The sequence below is a fragment of the Adiantum capillus-veneris genome, chromosome 19 (genome assembly GCF_014529385.1).
Source record: "Adiantum capillus-veneris isolate H3 chromosome 19, ASM1452938v2, whole genome shotgun sequence".
NCBI classification, from domain to species: Eukaryota; Viridiplantae; Streptophyta; class Polypodiopsida; order Polypodiales; family Pteridaceae; genus Adiantum; species Adiantum capillus-veneris.
Genome location: NC_140949.1, coordinates 110,683,925 through 110,691,839, shown reverse-complemented (window position 1 = coordinate 110,691,839; position 7,915 = coordinate 110,683,925). Strand labels below are relative to the sequence as shown.

The window sequence follows — 7,915 nt, the reverse complement described above, 5'->3', positions numbered from 1 at the left end:
AGAGTACATCAAATTGCCAACTGCTGAAGAATATGGCACTTTTTCCATTTCCTCTTTCTCAGCAACTGTCTTGGGAGAATCTTCCTTGCTAAGTTTGGAGTATGCTTGCATTGGGGTACTCAGTGACTTCCCCCCCTGCATACTAAAACGTTGCAAGACTTTGTGGATGTAATCTTCTTGAGATAATTCAATAATTCCACATTGCATGTCTCTCTTGATGCAGATACCAAGAAAGTGATTGGCATTGCCCAAATCTTTCATGGAAAACTGAGTGCTTAGCATGTTTTTCAACTGATTGATCTCATCAATTGATTTGCCTGTGATAATTATATCATCTATGTACAAGATCAAGATGATGATCCTCTTGACTTCTTATGTAACCTTGAGACTGAATGAATTTGTCGAATTTTTCATACCACTGCCTTGAAGCTTGCTTGAGGCCATAAAGTGTATTTTTAAGTCTACAAACCAATTCTACCCTAGTTGGCTTTTGGGTTTCACATACAAACCCTCTCGTTGTTTCATGTAGACATCTTCATCTAGATCCCCGTGAAGAAATGTTGTGTTCACATCCATTTGGACAAGTTCCATGTCTTGGATAGCAACCAAGCCAAGCAGAGTGCGAAGTGTAGTCATCTTGACTATTGGAGAGAAAATCTCATCGAAATCCACACCTTTTTGCTGCTTGAAATTCTTGGCAACTAGATGAGCCTTGTACCTAGGCTCGGGATCTTCCGTTGTATACTTCTTCTTGTACACCCACTTACAAGGTAAAGCATTTTTGCCTTTTGGTAATTCAACCAAATCCCATGTCTCATTAGCCACAATCAAATTTTTTGTGGTTTGCTTTGCTGATTTGTGCTTGAGTGGATGTCGGGATTTGATGGCCATCCACATGTTAAGAGGGGTTGAAAATGTCACATGAATGGCAACGAAAAATTATGGAATCTCATTTGCATGGCCGATTAAAAAAAGGTTTCTTGTCCACTTGGACAAGCAAATTTTTGTTTAAGTTGGTCCATTTATTTGCAATAGCCTTGCTTACTCAACCAAAACAAGATGTTTTTATATATCATAACGACAATCTTTAAAAATAATCTGAGACCATTTGAAAGGTACATTGACCACCAAGCCAAGGCCCTCATCCAATGTAACACATGAAAAATGGAATGGCAATGGCAGATTTTGCCATGCTATGTGGAATGGCTATCCTCAAATTTGAGTGTCCATTGAAATTCTAGGGTGCATGCCCAATCCTAACCTTGGACTCCCACTGCCCCCCTTGTCAATCGTCACTTCTCTAGGATGCAAGTTGTCTCCTTTATGGCTTGTCAAAATCTAAGCACTAGTATACCATAGAATATGTTACTTGAAAGCATGCTATAATCTCAACACTACTATAGCATACATCTATTGCTTAAGAGTTCTTCTACGGAACAACTTTCACCTAAGCACTCTTTTGTTGACCTTGGAAGGCCTCGTGATTTTATCACTTGCTTTACCTAATAAAGAAACTCAGTTTCTTTATCATATACTATCTGAATATTCTTGACTTGTCATGAGCGAGCTTTAGCTTGTTGTCTCCTCCATGCAACAAAGAATCAAGGGGCTCCTCAAGTCTGCAACCAGTCCCTAGAGTGAGAGATCTATGCACAAGCTCGAGAGACTGGTCCTACATCTTCCCTCGGCATGGGAGGAACAACACGGTTGAAGAGAGAGAGAGAGAGAGAGAGAGAGAGAGAGAGAGAGAGAGAGAGAGAGAGAGAGAGAGAGAGAGAGAGAGAGAGAGAGAGAGAGAGAGAGAGAGAAGCCACGCCCCTCGCCCCCATCTGCAAGAAAGCGAGTATCGGTGAGAGACAAAGAGAGGCAAAGGTCCACTACATGAGGGGGGGGAGAGAAACTGTCGGCATGGCACCCACGTGTAAGGCAATGAGAGAGCGAGAGACCAACAAACTTTTCTCCCCCTTTGACTCAGGTAGAGAAAAATTGAAGAATTTATTAAGATTTTGACCAAAGCTATTTGCCAAATCGACCTGCACCAAAATTGTAGTGCAGACCGTAATCTTCCCAATTTTCTTTTTCCCTATTTTTGGCCTACCCAAAGGGGTGAGGCCTTAGTGACGCCTTCTCTTTTTGCTAATGAAAAAGGGGAGGTTATTTTTTTTAAAATGCACGCTTTTTTTAATGGTTGAAAGAAATAGAAGATACTCATTACGAAGACTCCTGCAAACAAGATAATGATGCCTTTGGCTGGTAGGATTGGGTGATACTCTCAATAAAACACTCATGGGAATTCAAAAGAGATTTGTGGAAGATTTTTTGTCAAGATTCTCTACTCAAAAGATATTGAAGGATAAGATTACTCTCTCTCTCTCTCTCTCTCTCTCTCTCTCTCTCTCTCTCTCTCTCTCTCTCTCTCTCTCTCTCTCTCTCTCTCTCTCTCTCTCTCTCTCTCTCTCTCTAATGAAGGCGGCCTAGGCATCGGGATCCCAACTGCCTAGCTGCACCACACGATAACAAAGCATGGCACTTCCGGAACGCCAGTAGCTTCCATTATTTGTCGTGACATGAAATTGAAGGGGTCTAGCTTCTAGGAGTTGCTGGGGCGGTTCTCTCTCTCTCTCTCTCTCTCTCTCTCTCTCTCTCTCTCTCTCTCTCTCTCTCTCTCTCTCTCTCTCTCTCTCTCTCTCTCTCTCTCTCTCTCTCTCTCTCTTTCTCTCTCAGGATGGCTTTTGGCTCCTGCCCTCTCCCTCAGCTCTCTATGCAATGCGCACACTGCACAGGTGCAAACTCAATGTGCATAGTCGAGGGGTGGCCATGTAATTGGTGAAGCATGCAGGTGAGTGAGGGGACATTACATTGACTTCCAATTAGCTGCCATGGAAACCTTGCCCATCCTCCAAGTCTATATGTGCCTGCCTCTTGTATCTGGCCCTCCTCTTGCTCTTCAAGCTTGTCTGAACACCCTCCCTCAACCCCCCCCCCGGTCCCCCTGGGTTGGCCCTTCATCTGTAGTGTACCCCAATACCCTCATGGCCTCACCCCACAAGCTCTCACCTACCTCACCCGCACCTATGATGGCATTTCATGTCAAACTGGGTCAGCTCAACACTCTCATGGTCTCCTCACCCTCCCTTGCTTAATGTGCTTCAAACACATGGCGTCGAATTTGGGTCGCGTCCCTACAATCTCTTGTTCGATGTCCTCACATCCAAAGGACAAGACTTAGTGTTTGCAGACTACAGGGAGCACTACAAGAAAGTGAGAAGAATTTGCACCCCTCCCTTCTTCAGTTGGTGAGGCCATCCAACAATGTAGGCAAGGGTGGAAGGAAGAGATCACCATCACCATGGACGTCATGAGATAACTACCCAATGTAGCGGCATCGGGGATCATCATCAAAGACCATTTGCAAATGCTGATGTACAGTCTTGTGTACAAATGATGTTTTCTGGGAAATTTTTTGGGCCGAAAGACTCCTTGTACATGGAGATTATGCGGCTCAATGCAAATTTGAGACACATTGTGGTGAACACAAAGAACAATGGCATTGCAGACTTCTTCCCCTGTCTCAAGCCCTTCCTCTTGAAGATGGAATTCATTGAGGGTCCTAGGGAGTATGCATTAGAGCTATGATTTAGTATGATCTTTAGGTAAGAACATTAGATGCAAGAGTGCTCCATATGACTCATGCCCCTTTTGTTGGGGTGTAGGCCAGGTGGCCGTGGGAAACCACCCTTATACACTTGATTTCCCCTATTCAATATAGGGAGAGAAAGAGGAAGTGTTGAATCTTCTCTTTCTTCTCCACTAACCCACACAGTGGCTGCCTGTGTATCTCCCCCTTCCCCATTTCTCTTCTTCCCCTCTCTTGCACACACTCCGTACACGCACACGCGCACTCATCAATTGGTATCAGAGCTACGGCGGAGAACCACCCGTGCAACCTCTCTCTGACGATCGACTCAAAAGCACGAAGCTAGGCTATGGCAGCTTGACCGAGGTGACAACAATGGAGCTTGGCGCGTCACAACACCGCATCGGATTGGATCAGATCGGCAACAATTGTGGCGAGGATTGAGCTCGTTTGGCATCCCCGGCTACGCTTCACGTGTGCAACAAACCCAAGCAAGAGGGATTCTTGAGAGATTGGTAGGAAGAATCGGCACTAAATCGATACTTAGGAAATCGAGCAGCAGGTGGAATCAAGGTAGATCTCAAAGCTGCATTGCAAGCATGGAATCGAGCAAAGCAGAGCCTTAAAGGCGTGGAAGCAAAGTCGGAGAAACTCGATCAGTCGCGTCCAGAAGCGGGCAGGAAGTCAATAGTGCAAGCAATTGAAAACATTGCATCAGATTCACAATCTTGGGCATCTGCAAGCAACACGAGCATCTCACGGTCTGTAGCAAGCCAAAATCGATAGCAAATCGAGCAAGTGGTAGCAAGCAAGCTCTCGGGTCGTGAGCAGAAGCTTTTAATTTGAAGGCAATTGGAGCTTTGGCTTCTGGGAATCGAGCACGCACAAACACACAGTGAGGTTGGAGGCTTGGAATACCGAGCAGAGCGGGGGAAGCAAAGCAAGGTCGGCTTGGTTCGACATTGAGCTAATTTGGGCAGCGAGCAAGTGGAATTGCTTGAGAGCAGAGCAGGTCGAGATCAACCAAGAATAGGGGAAAGCGGGCAGTCTCAGCAGAGGGCAGAATCGGGCAAGCAAGGCAGCCGAGAGCACTTGCTTGGTGTTGTGTATAGCACACACACACACACTCACTGCGTGTATGCTTGGTCTTGAACGAGCTGCAACGCAAAACAAGAACCAGTGCGAGCAAAGCCAGGCTGCCATACCACACACACACACACACAAAGTCGTCGATTGCAGGCAGCTTTCGATAGAGAGCAACAATTTTTTAAAAAAATTTCACACTCCCACAATAGTGTGTGTGCAAAGGCTCATTCCCACCGAGCCTGCGACTAAATCCCCCGACTCCTCCCCTCGAGCTCTTGAAAAGAAAGTTTCTCCCGAGCTTGCGAGCGAGCCCAAGCAACACACAGAGCATGTGAGTGAGTGAGAGACAAAGACCAGGGTCTCATCCTAGACATTAGCGATTCTCCGATTTTGACATCGACTTCTTCGACATCGTCACCCGGCTTCGACGTCCGCACACCGAGTCCGACAAGCTTGAGAGAGAGTGAGAGACAGATAGAGAGCTTGACACCGTGCTTGCGAGCGAGCACAAGCGACCGAGTCCGACGAACATTAGCATTTTACAGCTACCCGGCTAGCCACTTCCGCCCGGCGGCGGAAGGCGACATCGACATCGACACCGCTCATGCGCACCGGCTCGACACTCATCATTACGGCGGATTTCCGACATCCGACCCACACCGGGCGCTTCCCCACACGAGCGCGTTCCCGCGATCGACGACCGTGCTTGCGACATGCGCGGGTGAGGTACCTCTATCATAGAGGAGTGACACCCGGCATCGGCACCGAGTGCACCAATCACCCTGTACGACACAGTTTACGGATACGACACCTTTGACAGCTATTCGACTAGCAGATTTCTGCCCGGCGGCAGAAATCGGCACATAGTGACACCGACACGCAGGTTACAGGCTAAAGGGGGGTTTTCAGTCCATTCACTCACAGACTCTCCGATTACCAGACACAGCACTTTCACAGGCGATTTGGCAGTCATTTTGACAGCAGATTCTCTGAGGACACATGCGTTACCAGATGCATTTTGTTGTGAGCACACCTAGTGCTACTGAGCTCTTTTGAGAGCAGATATCCCCGCAGGGATCACTTTCACTGCATGCAACAGTTCTTGGCGCCTGTTTGAGCGCGATTTTACTCATGTACGTTGAGTTGCAAACACTGCCCACTGTACTACGTGTGGAGCCATTTTTGGCTATTTTGGCAGTTTTTCCCGGCCGTTTCTGAGACTCGGACCGGAAGAGCCCTTTCTGAGACTGTGGCTAGTCCAATTGTGTCTGCATTAGCCTTTTGGAGGGTTGATAGCGTGAGGTTTTCTTTGAGCTGGGGTGTGCTCGAATGTTAAGACACCTTCGGTGATACAAGTAGTTGGAGTTCCCCTTTTTCAGTACCCTTGCCATAGGATATGTATCTGGACGGTTATTTATGCTTTTGATGCCGAGTTGGCACTCACATAGCAGTTGTTTTGTGCAGCAGATGCCCAGTTAGTGCAGTTGGCACATTTATATGCATTTTGAGTTGAGTTTTGGCTCCTCATACAAAGGAAACTCTGTCGGATTTACTTCCCGCGAGTTGTGACTTCCATTGTTGGCACTTTCGAGTCTATTTCGGTTGAGATTTTACTCCCGATACAAAGGTTACTCTGTCCAAATTTCTACAGCTTCTAGCCATAGTTTGGCACCTCTCAAACCCTCTTATCAGCGATGGCTTCCTCTTCAGAAAAGGAGGAGTATTTCATTCGAAAGTTCGATGGTAGCAACTTCACCATGTGGAAAGAGCGCATGAAAGATGTTTTGATAAACAAAGGCCTCTCAGAACCGTTGAAAGAGCGCGTAGAGGATGATGATTATACACAAGCTCAATGGGAGCTTTTGGATGCAAAAGCCATGGCTACGATACGTCTACATCTAGCCGAGTCAGTCTTCTTCACTATCATCGGGAAGAAAACAACCAAGGAACTTTGGGATAGCTTATGTTCAGCATGGGAGAGCAAAAGTGCATCCAACAAAGTTTTTCTCATGAAAAAGCTTATGAAGCTGAACATGAAAGAAGGTAGCATAGTTTCCAGTCATTTAAATGAGTTCAACTCCTTGTTCAGTCAACTGACATCTCAGGGCTTTAAGGAGTTTGACGATGAACTCAAGTCTATCTTCTTATTATGCTCTCTACCCAGTTCATGGGATATCTTTTGCACAGCCATTAGCAATTCGGCTCCGAATGGCAAGTTAGAATTCAATGCTGTCATAGATGCGTTGCTCACTGAAGAGATTCGTCGTAAATCTCTCGATAATGCTAGTCATGGAGATGCATATATTGCTGGCAGTTCAACAAAGCCAAGAGGCCATGACAGGAACAAATACAAAAGCAAAAGTAGAGAGCGAAATCCTCGTAGTCCTAGCAGACACAGGAACCAAAGTAGAGACCGCAATGCCAAAAATGTCGAGTGTTACTATTGCCACAAGAAGGGTCATTACAAAAAGGATTGTCGCAGTTTCCTAAGAGATCAGAAAAACATGCAAAATGATAATTCTGGCAAAGGCAAAAGTACAGTAAAGATTGAGGAGCTCAATATTGTTGAGTCTCCCATACCTACCACTGCAATAGAGGATGCTCCTCCTCCAGTGATGCACATTATGCCCACAAAGATTCATGCCGAGGTGACAACAGATGCCTCAGATGTTCTCATTTTCACTTCAAATCTCACTCCAGATGCTTTGGTTACACAGGATGAGGGTTATGCACAGAATTGGATCCTTGATTCTGGTGCAAGTTTTCATGTCACACCGCATAGAGAGTGGTTTTCCTCTTATGCATCCATGCATGGAATAGTCAAGCTTGGTGATTCCTATGAGCTTGACATTATTGGCATTGGTGATGTGAAACTTCAGATACATAATGGCACTACTTTTGTGCTACAGAATGTCAGACATGTGCCCAAGCTTACGAAAAGCTTGCTTTCTATAGGGCAATTGGATGATCTTGGCTACACTACAGTTTTTGGTAATCGTTCGTGGATGATCCACAAGAACAACCTTATCATGATGAAAGGCAATAAAAACGGATCCCTGTACTCTTTGTTTGTTTCGAGTGTCAACGAACACTCTATCTATGTTGCCGAGCTGCCGTCTCCTGAGTTGTGGCATAGCCGGCTAGGGCACATTAGCCAAAAGGGAATGAAAACACTTCAGCGTTTTGGCTACT

General features: G+C 46.0%; 1 pseudogene; it reads left to right on the top strand.

The window, feature by feature from the left end:
* Positions 1–2,879: 2,879 nt before the first annotated feature.
* On the top strand, positions 2,880–3,636 carry LOC147434659 (trans-cinnamate 4-monooxygenase pseudogene; annotated as a pseudogene).
* The last annotated feature ends 4,279 nt before the right edge of the window (positions 3,637–7,915 follow it).